General features: G+C 42.7%; 1 protein-coding gene across 10 annotated transcripts in view; it reads right to left on the reverse strand.

The window, feature by feature from the left end:
* Window positions 1-18,130, reverse strand: part of elf1 (E74-like ETS transcription factor 1) — a 247,525-nt gene that overhangs the window by 59,021 nt on the left and 170,374 nt on the right. For 5 of the 10 annotated variants that reach the window (XM_041195147.1, XM_041195146.1, XM_041195154.1 and 2 more), the window contains one exon: window positions 11,616-11,740. The exons of the other annotated variants lie outside the window; for them this stretch is intronic. The gene's annotated coding sequence lies outside the window, so the exon portion shown is untranslated. The remainder of the gene's footprint in view (window positions 1-11,615; window positions 11,741-18,130) is intronic. 10 annotated transcript variants of the gene reach the window in all.

Here is an 18,130-nt window from a genome sequence, read left to right on the forward strand (position 1 = left end):
TTCCAACATGAGTCCCTGCCCTCAGGAGCAGAGCAGAGCAGAGAATAATAAGTGTGGTGGTGGTGGAGGGGGTGAAGGGAAATAATTAAATGGAGATTGGTTTGCTGATTACAAGATATGATGGAAGAACAGAGACAGACATATGTTACTGGATAATTGCTTCTCATGGCTTGTATGCACAGGAGGAAAGTACCAACATAGGGCCCTTCCCTCCAAATAGTTACTTCCCTGCTAATCAGTCCATCGTTTCTATGATCAATCTGAAGTAACATCTTCACCCAATCATGCAGTGAATTATTTTATTTTGCAAAGGAGACTTTTGTTTTTAAAGCATTCCAGTAACACTGCCAAAATCTTAGAGCCAGTCACCACCAGCTCCCCCATGCAGAGTATCTCCAGCGAATGGGTGAACTTTACAGACTGGAAGATTCCAGGATTCCATGTCCAGTCTGTACTAAATTAGCTCATCTCAACTGGACCAGCAATGGAGCTGAAACCACTGGGCTTGGTTCCCGAGAATTAGGGAGGAGACAACGTGTGCTCTCGTCAGATTGATTTCCGGAGTACTGTATGCAGTTCTGGTCGCCAAGGAACAAGGGAGACATGCAAGTGCTGGAAGAGTTCCACAGAAGAGCCACAAGCCTAATTGCCAACATTGCCTTAGATAGCAACATCTGGAGGTAACCTGTGTATTAATAATTCGGATACAGGCGATGAGAGAGTGCTGTCAAAACTTGCAAATGGTATCAAAGTACTGTAGGAAGGCTATTGAGACTACAGAGTGTGCACAAAGATTTATTAGGATGCTGCTTGGCATGAGGAAATACAAATGTGAAGATAAACTCTGTTGGAAGAGTACAAACATCAACATTGAGTCAGGGCAAGATTGCTTCCAGCTGATGGTCCCTATAGCCAAATAGCTTTCCAGCTCTCACTGTAAAGGCTCAACATATGAAGAATGGTCAATTAGGGGAAGAGAACTGGAGCTAGCACCTGTGGAGCAGTTTCGTAGAAAGAAATCAATACCTTCAGGAATTGGCAGGAAGGGGCCAAATAAACAGGATTCTCTTATATAAATATATTTCTCTACTGTATAAACATTAATCTAAACTAGGAAACTAATTTGTGCCAATTAACTCCTTAATCCCTTCAAAACTCACTTACGTTATCATCTTAGTTGGGGCCATAAAGTGTAGTTCACAAATCTTGTGTGTGTCAGTGAGAGCACCTTTTGCAGAGTGCGTTGTTGACTACACAACCTGGCATCCTTGAGTGGGCAAATCCAAGAATAAACCAAACAAATTCCCCCTCCAGACTCCTAACCCTTGGATATTTTCAGCATAACTTCCTTTTAAACACAATCAAACATGTTAATGCTGTAGGCTAGTTCAGAACCACCAAACATTGTACCTGAAAGAATGCAGTGGAAAGCACCTCATCATATTTAACACACCAGCAGTAAATTGGACCATGATCAGTGTTGGGCCTGCACCAGTAACTCAGATATCAGACTTTTACCAAGAATATTCTTGTTCATTATAGTAAAATAGTCATTGGGTAAATAAAAGGATTACTAGGCACAATTTGTTTAGATTATATAGATTGATTTTGGAATATGTTTACTCTCCTAGAAAATATTTCAATAGGATTCTAAGTAGAAATAGATTACAATACCACTTTGCTCTCAAATGGAATAAAGGCAAATCTACTGCCCTATTACTAATCACTGTGTTTTCAGAGCCCATCATGGTGAAAAAGAGATACTGCTGGTCATCGCGAAACCAGGGTGTTCTAGGTCAGAGCAGGGATGAGGCCCCAAGGACTTTGCGGGATCTCTGTCTCCACTGCTTTCAACAACCTGTCTCAATCGCACAACTATATTTCCAGCACACGTATGGTGGTTCCGCTCCAAAGCTATCAAACCTGCTGCCAATTTTGGGCATTTATGGCATGCTGCCAAGTCATATCCATTAGAATGCAGGCTGAATGCCAGGTTACAAAAACATTTATGACCTTAATCCCACTGAGGTCAATGGCATCGTCTCTACAGAATTGAAATTCCGTACTGTAAAGGACATTGTCAGTTAATGTTTACTGCGAAAAGCACATGTTCCAGTTTGGCATTTCTCCCATAATCCAGATTACATCGAGATCTTCAAAGAAAAACTTTTCTAGCTGTTGTATGGTTATTTTTTTTACACTCAATTGTGATAGGTGTGAAAGATGCCCAAATCTCAAGGCGAGGAAATCCCTGGGACTTGCTTTCGCCCCATCAGCCTTACTTGGCCAGAGTCACAGAGGAAACCTAGTTTGAGTGCAAATAGGATTTCCACTGAGCTTAAACCCAAGGAACTCTGGAGGAGCGGGAGCAGATCCCAGAGATTTCCTGTCATGGAGGATGTAGACTTTTCAAGAATGATGAATGAGAAACAACACCTCCGCTAGTGCTCCCAACTGTTTTCCTTTCTAAATGAAATACAATAAAATACATCTACAGTTAGAATCGGTTGAAAGTTCCACAGTTCCCCATTTATTGGCTGACATCAGCACTCAGACAATTTTGATTCCGCCTCTTCTCTATTAAAAATCCCATTTAAATGCTGCTGTTGCTGGTTATACTGCTGGAATATTTACTGGTATTTGCAAACAAAGGAGACAGGCTTTCCATTATTTGGCATGAAGTCTCACATGACATGCTGGAAACTAACCACACCAAGGCACTGACCATGCAGAAGCTTTATATTTGAAGTCATTAGAGCTTAGAGTTGCCAACCCTTGAGGACTGACCTGGAGTCTCCAGGGATCGAAGATCAATCTCCAGGACACTGATGTGTCAACCCTGGAAAAATATCATAGGTTTGTTTAAAAATATATATTTCTTTTTCCTTCATTTTGTTTGAACATTTCTCTTTCAGATATAAAAATATTGAAAATGGGAAAATGAGCTGTTTGCTGACAGTCAAACATCATCCAATTGGATGAGCTTTTGCTTTCAGATTGGCATAGGATGGCAGTACAGCACAAGTATGGACGTGTTGGCCAACTAATGGCTGCAGCATGGGGCTAGTCATGTGACAAAGCCTCCAGAAATACATTTTAATCCCAATTGGCAATCCTAATAGAACGTAGGGCTGAATTTTCACTTTGTGCGCAGGAAACAGGAGCTGGGTCCGTTTCCAGTCCCAAACCCAACCCTGATCAGCACTTTTGACTGGGGCACCCCCTTAATTGGCGTGGAGACTGGTTTCCTCACCATGGGGCCAGAGGCCTTCCAGCTCCAGAGGAGCATCCGGCTGCAATAACAAGGTAAGTAACTGCAGCTTCAACAGGAAAGTGCCCTCTCAGCACTTTCTAACCACTTTAATTAAAATGCAAAATCAGCCAGGTCACCACTGTGGATGGGGCCCTTTGCCTCTACTCCCACACAAGCAGGCAGGGGAGGGCATCTAGGCCTGTCCGGAGAACTGGTACGCTGGCCTAGCTGCTGGACTTCTGCCTCTAGGGTGTTGGAATAATAATAATCCCCAATGCAGCAGAATGGGAAAGAGCTTGGAAGGAGGGAGACAAGTTTGGAGAACCTTCTTATATAATGGAGGGTTAAAAATTGAACTTTGTGCCTCCTCTCTCAATTTTTCTGCTTTTGAAGATACCAATTCTAGCTGAGGTGTGTTTCCATTGACACCAGCAGGCCGCTGATAACTCCCAAATGTCATCCACACTTTTGCACAAAGTAATTCAGTGGGGGTGACTGTCCATTTTATAATGGTAGTTTATCTGGCTGTTAAGGCGCACACACATGGGCCAGGATTTTCAAAGGGCCACTGGGTCGGGACCTGGTGTGGGCGATTACCATTGGATGACACAGCATTCATCAGCTGTGGCTCAGCTGGTAGCACTCTGGCCTCTGAGTCAAAAGACTGTGGGTTCAAACGCACATAAATCTTGACTACAGTCTGTCTGGAAGGCTGGACTGATTGTAGCGCTTTCATGGATAGGCCTGAGGTTATGAAAGCACTATATAAATGAAAGCCTTTCTTCCTAGAGAAATGAGTGGATAGTGATGGGGAGTTGGGATCTTGACTGTTTTTTCCCTCCTGAGAAATTTCCAGCCTTGAACATCTTTCACTCCTCTCTCAAATGTGTGGAAAAAATAACGCTACAATAGCTAGAGAAGTTTTCTTTTGAAGGTTCCAACATAACCTAGGTTATGGGAGAACGTGCCACACTGGAACTTGTATTTTCCTGAGTAAACATTAACTGAAAATGTACCTAATCCAACTATTACCCCACCTATCCTGGGTGGAACAAACTGCAAACCAACCCTATGATCCTTGCAGCTTTAAGATAAAATGAGTAACACCTTTACCCACAAGGGTATTAGGAAACGTATGCACTGTTGGCAAACCCTTTACCACCCAAGGCCAGGCCAGAAGTCTGCAAATACTTATAGTATTAGAGAAATGTCTAAAAGTTTCAGGGGGAGAAAATGTTATATTTGTTGACTCATTTCCAAAAAAATTGAATAAGTGACAGTTTATTTCTTTAAAGCTTGTTTTTTCTTTTGGTTACTATGGTCTCAAAACACTTAAGTCAACATTCTCTTGTCAGCCGAACATATTTTTCATAGTTCGAGGAAGGAATTCATCCAGCCGCATTAAAAATATCCTACAATTCAGCTGGGTACTGTGATTTTGAACGAACTGATTTACAGGCATCCGAAGCAGATTTAAAAGGAAACACAAAAACGTTGTTTTGATGTCCTTGCTTCTATAATTGAAGGGAAAACTTTGGGACAGTGCTTTTGCCTGGAATTCTTGTTTAAGCCTCATTCTTAAAGCGCATGGGTGGATGGCAGCCATTACCACTGTCATCACTGAGGCAGTCCAAACAATTGTTATGGTAACTTTGTGCTATTCTGAGTTCTAGGGATTGTTAAAAGCTGGGGTTCTATGTAGAGAGGATTATGAAGCTATGGAGCTGTAGGAAGAACTGAAGCAAGCATATAAAAAAAACTGAATGTAAAATCCATTACATGTAACAAGATACCAAAAACCCTAGGTGGCCGTGTTTCTTAAGGGCAGGAACACCATGTTTGTTTCAGGTAAAGAAAAGATTAATGCTGATTAAGACCATGGAAAGAAATGTGCAATTTCAAGCACATTTATTACTACATTTCAGAAAGTGTTCCCTGTTCATCTCCAGGGTTCACGGATGAACAAGCTGACAAAGAATATGTTAAAATACGTCATAAAATTCCCATTCTTATTACATAATTATCTCTTCCCTTCCTGAACAGGAACATCTAAGTTAAAAGCAAAAAAACGGCGGATGCTGGAAATCCAAAACAAAAACAAAAATACCTGGAAAAACTCAGCAGGTCTGGCAGCATCTGCGGAGAGGAACACAGTTAACGTTTCGAGTCCGAATGACCCTTCAACAGAACTAAGTAAAAATAGCATTTAAATAGTATTTTTAAAAATAGTATTTTTACTTAGTTCTGTTGAAGGGTCATTCGGACTCGAAACGTTAACCGTGCTCCTCTCTACAGATGCTGCCAGACCTGCTGAGTTTTTCCAGGTAGGAACATCTAAGTGCTAGGGCATATGATCTGACTAGCATTTTAAGAGTTCATTTTGTCTCAACAAATAATTAAGATATTATTCAATGAATGGCATGACACTAGGAAGTTCTGACAAACAAAGGGACCTTGGCGTGTGTGTCCATAGATCTCTGAAGGCAGAGGGGCATGTTAGTGGGGTGGTGAAAAAGGCATATGGGACACTTCCCTTTATCAATCGAGGCATAGATTACAAAAGTAGGGAGGTCGTGTTGGAGTTGAATAGAACCTTGGTGAGGCCACAGCTGGAGTACTGTGTGCAGTTCTGATCGCCACATTATAGGAAGGATGTGATTGTACTGGAGGGGGTGCAGCGGAGATTCACCAGGATGTTGCCTGGGATGAAACATTTAAGTTATAAAGAGAGGTTGGCTAGACTTGAGTTGTTTTTGTTGGAGCAGAGAAGACTGAGAGGTGACCTAATCAAGGTGTACAAGATTATGAGGCGAATGGACAGGGTGGATAGAGAGCAGCTGTTCCCCTTAGTTGAAGAGTCAGTCACGAGGGGGCACAAGTTCAAGGTGAGGGGCAGGAGGTTTAGGGGGGATTTGAGGAAAAACATTTTTTTTACCCAGAGGGTGGTGACAGTCTGGAATGTGCTGCCTGGGAGGGTGGTGGAGGAGGGTTGCCTCACATCCTGTAAAAAGTACCTGGATGAGCACTTGGCACATCATAACATTCAAGGCTATGGGCCAAGTGCTGGGAAATAGGATTAGGTAAGTAAGTCAGGTGCTTCTCACATATCGGTGCAGACTCGATGGGCCGAAGGGCCTCTTCTGCACTGTGTGATTCTGTGACACAGGTATTCTTCATCAATGCCCGAGAGGCGTCAGCACATACCACAAGAAGTTAAAACATCATTCAATAAGTTGGGGTGTTTCAACTGGATCCAGATTTAATTCTGCACATTGGGATTGCTTTATTTCTGGCAGACAGTGAATCCCAAGATGAAACTCCCCCACTCCTACCCCCACCCAACTGAACTAATAGTCTGGACTGAAAGGCATTAAAAGATTTTTTAAGATGCAGGGGTTTTCTGTCCCGCCAATTCCGACTGCCCCACAACGATTTCGCACTCCGAGCATTAATTGGCTGCAGGCAGGACTATCGCCCCTCACTCGGGAGCAAGTCTCGCCTCAGAGGGCTACCGGCCAATCTGATTGGCCAACAGTCCTCTAGTCCCTACAGTCCCAGAAGCTGCAGTGGACAGAACAGGGACTGCATGCAGACCCTGGAGCCTAAGTCCTGGGATTCCAGGAAGAGGTAAGTGTTGAGGGTCTCAGGGCAGGGAGGGTAGGAGAGGCCTTGCAGGGTGGACAGTGGGGTATTGGGGTGTCGGGGGAGGGGGAGGCAAATCCTGCCATTACCAGACCTTAAGCAGGGGGCACGTAAAGTTAAAAGGAGGCTTCTGATAGATGCAGATCCCCCCCTGCCCCCCAACTTTCCCACCCAAGGTCTGAACCAGATTATTTTCGGGGCTTCCCCAATTCCTTGGAACTTCTTCCGCCAGCCTAAAAACTGAGGTTGGGCATGAAATGGCCTTTAAGTGGTCAATAATCGGCCACTTAAGGGCCTCATTTGGGGCAGGGATGGGCAGCCTGCCCAAGGCCTTGCTCACTCCAGCTTAAAATTGCAGAGAGGTCGGGGCAGACAGGGACCCCGTGGGAAGCCCATCTGAGGAATTTTACACTTAGCTCCCCCACCTACAAACCTGCTGGGGGGTAGGGGCGGGGGCGGAGAGAGCGTAAAACTCGGACCCAGGTTCCTATAATGTATTCTGACGCTCCAGGTTACTGACAACATCCAAATATGCCGTCACCCCCAATTGTTTTCACTTAGAGAAGTAGGTTTGAGAGTCTGTCTTCCAAATCTAATTGGCAAAGCTGTTGCTTCAACTCAGTACAATGCTCAGTCCTTAAGTTAAAATAAATACAAGATTCAAACATGCATAAATTCATTTATCACTACTGGGTGAAAAACATTAGCAGGGCGAGTCATAAAACATTACTGATTGGTACGTAGGTTTGGAACCTCTGGCACTATGCTGGACCACCTTATTGCACTCATTCCCTTAAGGTTAGGACTGTTAATGGTTCCAGCACTAAATCTAAGCTAATGATTTGCTAATCTAGAATTTTTTAAAAGCATTCTGAGGCTCAATTGGTTTCCCAGTTTAAATCTCATTTGCATCAATCCTAAAGTAAGCTTGTTTCTAGAATTTAAAAATTAAGTGCAAAAATGTCAGTCTTTATATCCCTCAGTCCTCCTCCCCAAACATCTCTTCATCTGCTAATGGCTTTGTCCTCAGACCTGCCATTATGAGTCTTCTGAGGGGGAGAGGAGGAGGGGTGGGTGGGGGAAAGAGTGAAGGTAGGGGAGAGGGGAGGGACGGGAAAGAGGAGGAGATCAGTCAGAAGAAAATTGAAATGCTTTTCATTTACTAACTTGCATTTATATAGCACCTCTTAACATAGCAAAACATCCCAAGGCTTCACAGCAACGTTATCAAGCAAAATTTGATACCAAGCCACTTAGGAGATAGGAGTTAAGACAGGTGACCAAGCACTTGGTCAAAGAGGCAGGTTTTTTGAAACATCTTAAAAGAAGAAAGTGGAAACGTGGCAGAGTTTTAGGGAGGGGATATAAGTTTAGGGTTGAAAGGATGGCCTCCAGTGATGAAGTGATTAAAAGCAAGGTATGCACAAGAGGCCAGAATTGGAGCACAGAGGTTGTTGGGCTGGAAAGGTTACAGGGATGGGGAGATGATTATCATGATGATAATGTGATGCATACAACATCTGGTGGTGTGAACCAGACAGGATGACAGCTGAATTTTCACAACACCTTATTGCTACAAAAGTAAAATACCGCTGATGCTGGAAATCAACAAAAAACAAAGCTGAAAAAAAACACACAGAAGGTCAGGCAGCATCTGTGGAGAGAAACCGAGTTAACGTTTCAGGTTCCTTTCATCAGAGCTGAAGAAAGGTAGAAGACCAGTGGGTGTGAGGCGAGAGAGAGAGAGAAGAGAGAGGACAAAGGAGAAGATCTGTGATAGGGTGGATGCCGGGAGAGTTTAAATAACAAAAGGTTTCCTGATGATCTGGGGAGATGGTGGCATAGTGGGAATATCACTAGACTAATAATCCAGAGGCCCAGGCTAATGCTCTGCAAACATGGGTCAAATTCCACCAGAGCAGCTGATGGAATTTAAATTTGATCAATAAAACCTGCAATTTAAAGCTCTTCTCAGTAATCGTGGCCATGAAACTGTTGTCGATTTTTGTAAAAAACCCATCTGGTTCACTAATGTCTTTTAGGGAAGGGAATCTGTCACCCTTACCTGGTTTGCGCCTACATGTAGAATCAATGGGCAGGAATCAGGGAGCTTACCGATTAAATCTGGAGTCAGGCAGGGCTGCCCTCTCTCTCCTGTACTGTTTGTGTGTTGCATAGAACCCTTTGCTGAGTCCATCTGGAAGGATCCGAGCGGAAGATGAGTGACGATCCCTGGGCTGTCCGATCCTCAGACCCCCTCGCTGTCAGGTCAGACAGCCTGAAAGTACTGGGGATATGGTTCGGAGAGGCCAGGGTATGCGTTGGAAACTGGAAGGAGCAAGTAGCCATGGCAAGAAAAAAAACTGGGCATGTGGGAGCGATGCTCCCTCTCCATTGTGGGTAAGAATTTGGTAAATATGCTGTGAGGTGCTATCGGTGTTGCTGTACATGGTGCAGGTCTGGCCCATCCCTCACTCCTGCGCGGTGTGATCATCCGAGCCATCTTCTGCTTTATCTGGAAGTCGAAAATGGATCATGCTTGCAGGGACATGACGTACGAGCCTCTAAATAAGGGGGGAGAAAACGTGCCCAACATCACCCTCATACTGATGGCTACCTTTGTGTCCGGCTGCATCAAGCTGTGCGTATACCCTTGGTACACAAGCACCAAGTGTCACTACGTGCTGAGGTTCTACCTGTCCCCGGTGTTGCAAAGGATGGGTCTGGCCACGCTGCCTCGGAATGCTCCAAGTAGTTGGACCGTGCCGTACCACCTGTCCCTCATGGAAAAATTTATGCAGAGAAACACCACAAATCCATCAGGCAGCAGTCGGCACGTAATGTCCTAGAGGCCCTGAGGGAAAAGGAGATGGTGGATCCTATCGGATGGTTCCCTGAGCAGCTGGCAGGATGCTTCATTGCCAGAACTTTCCAATAAGCACCAAAATTGGCTGATGGTGAGAAAGGCCATCCCAATCAGATCCTTTCTACACGCTAGGAGTCTCACCCTTTCCGCACGTTACCCTCGAGGTGGCTGTGGCAGGGAAGAGACCATTGCTCACCTTGTGGAATGTGCCTTTCCGGCATTTTATGAACAAAGGATACTTTTGCAAAAAAAAAAGTGACTCTAGGCCTACAGCAATGCGGTTGAGTCTTAACTGGCCTCTCAAATGGCCTAGCAAGCCACAGAGCTCAAGGGCAATTAGGGATGGGCAACAAATGCTGCCTTGCCAGCGATGCCCACATCTCATGAAAGAATAAAAAAAACAGCTCTACTACCAAGATCTCCCTGGTGCAAGAGGGCTAAAAATTAAGGGTGCACATAAATAAGTATGCCAGAGTCCCTGAAATAGATGCAGGTCTGATCAGGTGAGCTGACTGAGAACAAAGTTGGCGATTCCACTTCAAGAACACAAGAGCTAACCAGGTTTTACTATACACAATGCTGTAAGCACAGCATTGCTCTCCACTTTCACACACTTCCTGCTATCCCACGATAGTACTCCGCATCAAACATGATCAACCGCTGCAAGTTACACAATATGAACTGCCTCGGAATGCTCCAAGTAGTTGGACCGTGCCGTACCACCTGTCCCTCATGGAAAAATTTATGCAGAGAAACACCACAAATCCATCAGGCAGCAGTCGGCACGTAACGTCCTAGAGGCCCTGAGGGAAAAGGAGATGGTGGATCCTATCGGATGGTTCCCTGAGCAGCTGGCAGGATGCTTCATTGCCAGAACTTTCCAATAAGCACCAAAATTGGCTGATGGTGAGAAAGGCCATCCCAATCAGATCCTTTCTACACGCTAGGAGTCTCACCCTTTCCGCACGTTACCCTCGAGGTGGCTGTGGCAGGGAAGAGACCATTGCTCACCTTGTGGAATGTGCCTTTCCGGCATTTTATGAACAAAGGATACTTTGCAAAAAAAAAAGTGACTCTAGGCCTACAGCAATGCGGTTGAGTCTTAACTGGCCTCTCAAATGGCCTAGCAAGCCACAGAGCTCAAGGGCAATTAGGGATGGGCAACAAATGCTGCCTTGCCAGCGATGCCCACATCTCATGAAAGAATAAAAAAAACAGCTCTACTACCAAGATCTCCCTGGTGCAAGAGGGCTAAAAATTAAGGGTGCACATAAATAAGTATGCCAGAGTCCCTGAAATAGATGCAGGTCTGATCAGGTGAGCTGACTGAGAACAAAGTTGGCGATTCCACTTCAAGAACACAAGAGCTAACCAGGTTTTACTATACACAATGCTGTAAGCACAGCATTGCTCTCCACTTTCACACACTTCCTACTATCCCACGATAGTACTCCGCATCAAACATGATCAACCGCTGCAAGTTACACAATATGAACTGCGTGAAATTTTATAAAGTTACAAGAGAAGTTCACCATCAAGGGTTGCAATATGCTATCCATAGGATGGAGGGAATTCACACCTATGTCCATTTACTTGTGTTTTCATTCATCACTTTGAACTGTTTCCACCTCTGCCATCATCAGTATCTGACCTGCAACCAATGATGGCTTATCCACTCTTAAATACCCTCTTCAAACATAATATTTGAAAGTGGGAAATCAATTATCCAATTATACCACTGGGTATTTCCCACATGCTAAACAGACATGCAATGAAAATTTGACATGCTCACCATTACACTTTACTGATATCCCAGTGGCCTGAACACTACAAAGGTTAGACTTGCTTCCTTACCATTTGTTATCTGAATCACACCATAAAACTCTCTTTATGTCCTTCAGAATGTTTCTCATGGTCAGGGCATTCGCCTTTTTTCTGTGTCATTAAAGCTTGAGCTTCTCCAGCATCCTGTGTTACCCCTGAGCCAGATAAGAGTGAGGCATTAGAATGACAGGTTACAGGATCAATGCTTTCAAAGCAGTGGGATTAATATCACTACAGCAATATATGTTAGCTCACCACATGAAACTGGGCAGTTCTTAAAAAGAAACAAATTAGCTCAGCTCTGGTTTTCTTTGCTTCTAGGTCCTTCCTCTGCTTTTGTTTCTAATACTGGGAGCTCGTCAGAATGGCCCAGAGTTTTGTATCCACGGTATTTTTCTTTGAAAAGAGCCAGGCCAAATTATATCACAGCCCACTGGGTAAATCTTCACCTTGTGACCTTGTGATAAGTGACTTACCTGGATGTTGACATGAAACAATTACAGCTCAGCTTTCTGGGAAATACTAGATTCCTGTCAACACCAAAGAGGCCCTCTTTAGCAGGAGTACTGCAAGGGTTAAATATTCCCTTTGCACTTCAAAGGAGGCAGTCCACACTCAGCTGCGACATTAAAAGGCCTGGAATTAATGAAAGTCTTCTACAAAGCAAACAAAAAACAAAAAAAAATAAAAAAAAACTATCCAAGTAATGAAAGAATTGTGGAAGGAGGCCAGGAAAATAAGCAAAAACTAAAGGAGAGGAAAAGCAGATCGTAAACATGCAAAAGCAACAAGCAGGGGGAGGTGCTGGAAAAACTGCTGAGAGACTCTGATTGAGGTGTGTGCTGGTCAAAAGGAATAAGAGATGATCTCATAGGTTAGAAATGTCACACCTAGATTCAGCAAAGACATGGTTAAGGCTGAATTTCAGGTTTGACAACATGACTTACAGGCATATGGAATAGGGCAAAGTGGGCCCCATGACTGGAATACACAAGAATAAAAGAGACTGTGCATGTGAGAACTTTTATCATGAACAAACGTAGGCACAAGTGACACACTATAAAAGGAGATTAATGCAGGATTTCAGGAGGTGGTTCTGTGATATTACCCAACAGAGTGAATTCCACATTACTGGGTGGGGAAGTACAATCAATCAGAAACTGCACTCTTCTCAAATTGCTCAGCCTACTGTCAGCTGGAAGAGATGGCCACGTTGCTTCTGGTGTAAGTATATGGTCACCATACTACCACTTTTTCTGAAGGGCCAGAGAAGACCACCTTAGAGCATCTGAGAGCCTCAGCCCCACCTTGTCAATTGCCAAACACAGCAGCTGTAAGGATAATGGGAGCATTAAGCAACATTCAAAATTTAAAATATTCACTGCCTATTTTCAACACACTATAGTCCCATCCACCCCATCAGTCCCCATTCCAAAGTTAAGAAATTAATTTAGTTCCAAAACCTCTGACAATAGCACTCTTGGGTTGCCTGTTTGATTAACTTGTCCTCCAATTGTCCATCTCTCACAACAAGAAAGCAACTGGCTTCTACTCACACCTATCTCCAGCTCAACATACAAACCAAGATAGTAACTTCGCCTTGTGAGAAGGTAACGTCTTCCATTTTAACTAATTTTGTCATTCTAATTGGAGATGGTATGTATTTCTGCAGAATAGCAGCAAGAATCTGCCCCAGAAATAGGTTGGTTTTGCTACATGGTAGAACGTTGGCCTCTGCCGCTGGTGTCCCCGGGCTACAGCAACCATCAGAAACTAACTGCCAATCTACAGGTAGTTCTGTGTAGTCTTGTTGCTGTATAGTGACTGCAACACACACACACACACACACACAAACACAAACACACACTAGGCAGGCTTTGTTGTGCAATCAGTCTATGCATTGAAGGTCCTGCACATAACGTATCTGACACTGATGTATCCGTAAGTGTGGAAACTCTGTCTAAAATGTCTTTGACTGTTCCAGGAGGAGGGAGCTTGGATTTTCTACAATGTCAACTTGACTTTTGCACTGGCAGCATACCAATTTGTCAGATTTTACTCATGTATTCATTTACAACTGATATTATACCCTGCAGAAGTACACACAGATGCACTGAAGGGGATGGGGGCCATGTAGCTAATAGTAGGATTTTTCTTTAACACATCATACAAATATGCATAGCTGCAAGCAAATAACACAAAAGTAGGCCTTTGAATCTTATTTTCAAGGGCAATCATAACGAAAGCCAGTTTTGTTTACAACACTGGAATAAACAAGGAACACACTGGTCTCCTGTGCCATTGTTGGTTCTTCAGCCAGAGTCTAATGCTTTGGTCTATTTTGCTTAACCTTTCCCAGCTCCTTTTAAAGTTTTCCTTCCTCGACAATTTATCCAATTCCCTGTTAAATTGTTTTATTCTCTGCCTCAAAAGCCAACTGTGATCAGGGATTTCAGTTTCCAACTGCCTCCCGTGTGGGAAAAAAATGTCCTCTAGCTTTTCCCTTCATTCTTCCAATGATTGATTGCAATTTCCCAATGACAGGAAACAATCTTTCACTCTTTAATTGCTGAAAAAGTTATATAATTTTGAAAGCATTTATTAGGAATCGCCCTTAAACTCTGTTCCAATTGTGAATGTTTCATTTCTGACAAATTTATGTGGAATTTTTGCTGTTCTTTTCCTTTAATGTCTTTGCCATGACAAGGGGCCCAGAATTGCAATTATGGCCCAATGTCTTATGGAATATTTCTTTGCTGCTTTACTCAATACCCCAATGTCAAAAATCCTTAGGGTTATGCGCCTTCCTAACCCACACTCTCCCCTTGCTCAATATAAACATTTTAATTGGAATTAAATAAATTAAAAGGATGGAGCTGCCATACCATGTATAAACATGACTCACTTCACTCACGCACAATGTTCACTGAAAATCTCTCAGGATCCCACAAATCCTAGAGATAAAAACAAAAAAACTGCGGATGCTGGAAATCCAAAACAAAAACAGAATTACCTGGAAAAACTCAGCAGGTCTGGCAGCATCGGCGGAGAAGAAAAGAGTTGACGTTTCGAGTCCTCATGACCCTGTCGAAGGGTCATGAGGACTCGAAACGTCAACTCTTTTCTTCTCCGCCGATGCTGCCAGACCTGCTGAGTTTTTCCAGGTAATTCTGTTTTTGTCCCACAAATCCTAGGTGTGCGAGAGTCAAGTTCTGCTGATGTGATTCTTCACATTAATTCGCATGATATTTGAATTGAATTATCCCAGTTTCCTGACTCTTTTATTGATGAAGTCAGGCAGGTAGAGAGAGCTATGTCACTTACATCAAGGAATGCATCACCACACACCACAGTGGTCAGCACACTGAAGGATCAGGATGACTACAACAAACAACAGAGGGAATGTTTACCTGATCTGCCCGGATCAAATGATACAGTTTAACTGCATTCCATTGTATATGCAAATAATGATAACTCTGTGTTCTGATAGACACATTTAAATCCTGATAGATTTATTATAAGGAACTCAAAATGTTCAAAAAGACTTTACTGGAATTTACTATATTGACAAAGGTTATCAAATCATTATTTTGGTCACAGCAACAAGAGGAGCTTGATCTTAATTTGAAAGGGGATCCCTTAAATTTGTGTTAAGTTTCATATCGATTTTATAAAGGGCAGAGAGACATGGTCATTAATAAAAACCATTATGGCGCACCAACTACAATCTATAATTTTAAAAAAAACATTGTACAATGAGGTACATGTTACAGTAAATCTGAAAATGGACTTAAAGCGTTGGCATCTACCTAAGGTAAGTAGTTAAATGAGGCAATCTATCACAATGCCCGAGAAATATATCACTATTACCTACCAATTATGGAGGCCTCAGAGACATTTGTTCTAATTAAGTAGCCATTTTACCTCTCTCTTCTCTCTTTTGTTCAAGGGCAGCGCAGGCCAGTGCATGAAGCAGTTCCCCACTTCTGCTGCCTTGCACATGAGCCAATTCAGATCTGTTGGAACCGGACTGTCCAGTTTACACTCCGGTCAACTTTCCCTAAACCGTGTGCTGACTTGTCAGACTGAGATCAGATTACAACTCATAGGAAATCCTGTAAGCGCCTGCATACCCCATTAAACAGAGCTTTGCCTTTCTGATGGAGTCACAATAAACCTTCATAATTTCAGCTAAACAATGCATCTATGTATCTCCAGGGGAAATGCAGCGAATACCTGCAAACCAGTTTAATCTGTATGCATTAAACACAGCAAACCCTGGTGTAGAATCCAAACTATTATACAGGGCAATAATTGAACTTACCCTGTTCATCAAACATAAACATCACAAATTAATTATTTATTATAAACTTTATACAGTTCCCACATGTGCCTTGAATAGCACTTTAATACCTTATTTATATTAATCCACATGTTCAGCGGCATGTAGTTTGTATGCCTGACACCAGACTCTTGAAGCAACTGCTCTATTTGGAAATCGGTTCTGGCAGGAGACTCCCAAGAGGACAACAAAAATACTTTAGGGATCACCTCAAAGCAGCGCTTAAGTGGTCAAACATCCCTGCTGATTCATGGGAGTCCCTATCAAAATGGAGAAAGTCCATCCGGGAAAGCACTGAACACAGTGAGAGACTTCCTCGGGAATATTCAGAGGTGAAGTCGAGGGAGCGCACAAACCTCCAATCCTTCAAGCACCACCTGCCCCACATGCGGCAGTGTCTGCAGATCGCATATTGGGCTTAGCAGTCATCTCAGAACCTGTGAACTGGACAGGAAGCCAATCATCCTTGATCCTGAGGGAGTGCCTAAGACAGGAGAGAGCCTTCATGTCCAGCACGGAAATGTAAATCCAGTGCTCCATATGCCCTGGAGATGGCTAGCTCATTTAAAAAAAATAACAAATGGAAGTAGTAACTTTAAAAAAATACAGATGTAGATTATGTAGACAAATACTCAAATATTTGTCCTATAAACATATATTACAAGAGTGGCTATACTTCAAAAATACGTCATTGGCTATGAAGCACTATGGAGAAGTGTGGTGGTGATGATGAGCATTATATAAATGCAAGTCTTTTTTTAAAACTACTAAAGACTGGTGTATTAATTACAATTGTAACACTTAACTAGAGAGAAGATAATCATTAATAAATCCAATAAGGAATTCAGAATAGCTTTCTTTACTCAAGAAATGGTAAGAATGTGGAATTTACTACCACACGGCAATGTTGAGGAGAATAGTATAAATGCGTCTAAGAGGATAAGTATGAGAGGGAAATTAGATTAAGTAAGATGGGAGGGGGTTCATAGGGTGCATAAAAACCAGCCTGGACACGTTGGCCTATTTCTGTGCTACAAAATTTGATGTAAATTTTGTGTCATTTTTCTTTACCAAAAACATATGGAAGAAAATCCTTTGAAGCTGTTTGGAAGCCATCTTTGATGGAATTTTGATCCTTTGCACAAGGAAGAAGATTAAACCAGATTTATAGAAGAGAAACCTTTCAACAAGAACAGTAAAATTCAGCAGCTACACACACACACAAAAAAAATCATTTTATTGTTCCCAAGAATTGAAAAAGATAATTGAGAATTAATAAGGCCACATATTATTAACCCATCACAAGGTTCACATCACATCAGTGAAGAGAGTACAATTGAACTTTGGACTTCGGATTTGGCATAGCATAGTCTGTGAATAATAACTGGCTTCTAGGAGGGAGGTGGCACTATTCACAAACAACAACAACTGAAATAGATATTGCAAGTAGCCAAAAGATCATATCAACATCACTCATTTGATGGTTGTAACTTTCATTCCGTTCTGAGATGATCTAACAGCTGCATAAGTAATTGTGATTAGCACAAAGAAGTTTACAGTGAGAGCTCCAGCCACATAATGATGAGGTACAAGAAATGTATCTGGGGATGGTGCAGGAACCTTAGTTTTTCTAAAAGTTGCTGCTACAATTGTACAGGTGTTAAACCTGGTGAAAGAATATTTCAAATCCTTCGGATTTGTCTATTTGTGTAAGAAAGGGTTCAATCAAGCTGAGAAAATACTACAGCAGATTGGCAGAGTCACAAGTTGGTACCACTCTCCTCAAGCCAGTTATAGCAGTACATCCATAATTGTCAGACACACTTTACCCCGAGGTACTTTCTCCACACTGTTAGATTTGGCTCAGTAGCATCATTGTTTCCTCGCTGTTTAAGTGGTTCAGTTAGTAACATTCTCGCCCCTGAATCAGAAGGTCATGGGTTCAAGTGCCATTCTGGGGCCTGAGCACAAAACTCTAGGCAGACATTCAGGTGCAGTACTGAAGGAGTGCTGCATTGTTAGAGGTGCTGACTTTAAGATGAGATGTTAAATTGAGGGAACCTGTCTGTAAAAGATCCCATGCTACTCTTTCTAAGAAGAGCAGGGAAGTTATCCCTGGGGTCCAGGCCAATATTTAGCCCTCAGTCAACATCACTAATAAAAATGATCTTGTCATTATTACATTGCTGTTTGTGGTAGCTTG

Source organism: Carcharodon carcharias, chromosome 9 (genome assembly GCF_017639515.1).
Source record: "Carcharodon carcharias isolate sCarCar2 chromosome 9, sCarCar2.pri, whole genome shotgun sequence".
In the NCBI taxonomy this organism is placed as follows: Eukaryota; Metazoa; Chordata; class Chondrichthyes; order Lamniformes; family Lamnidae; genus Carcharodon; species Carcharodon carcharias.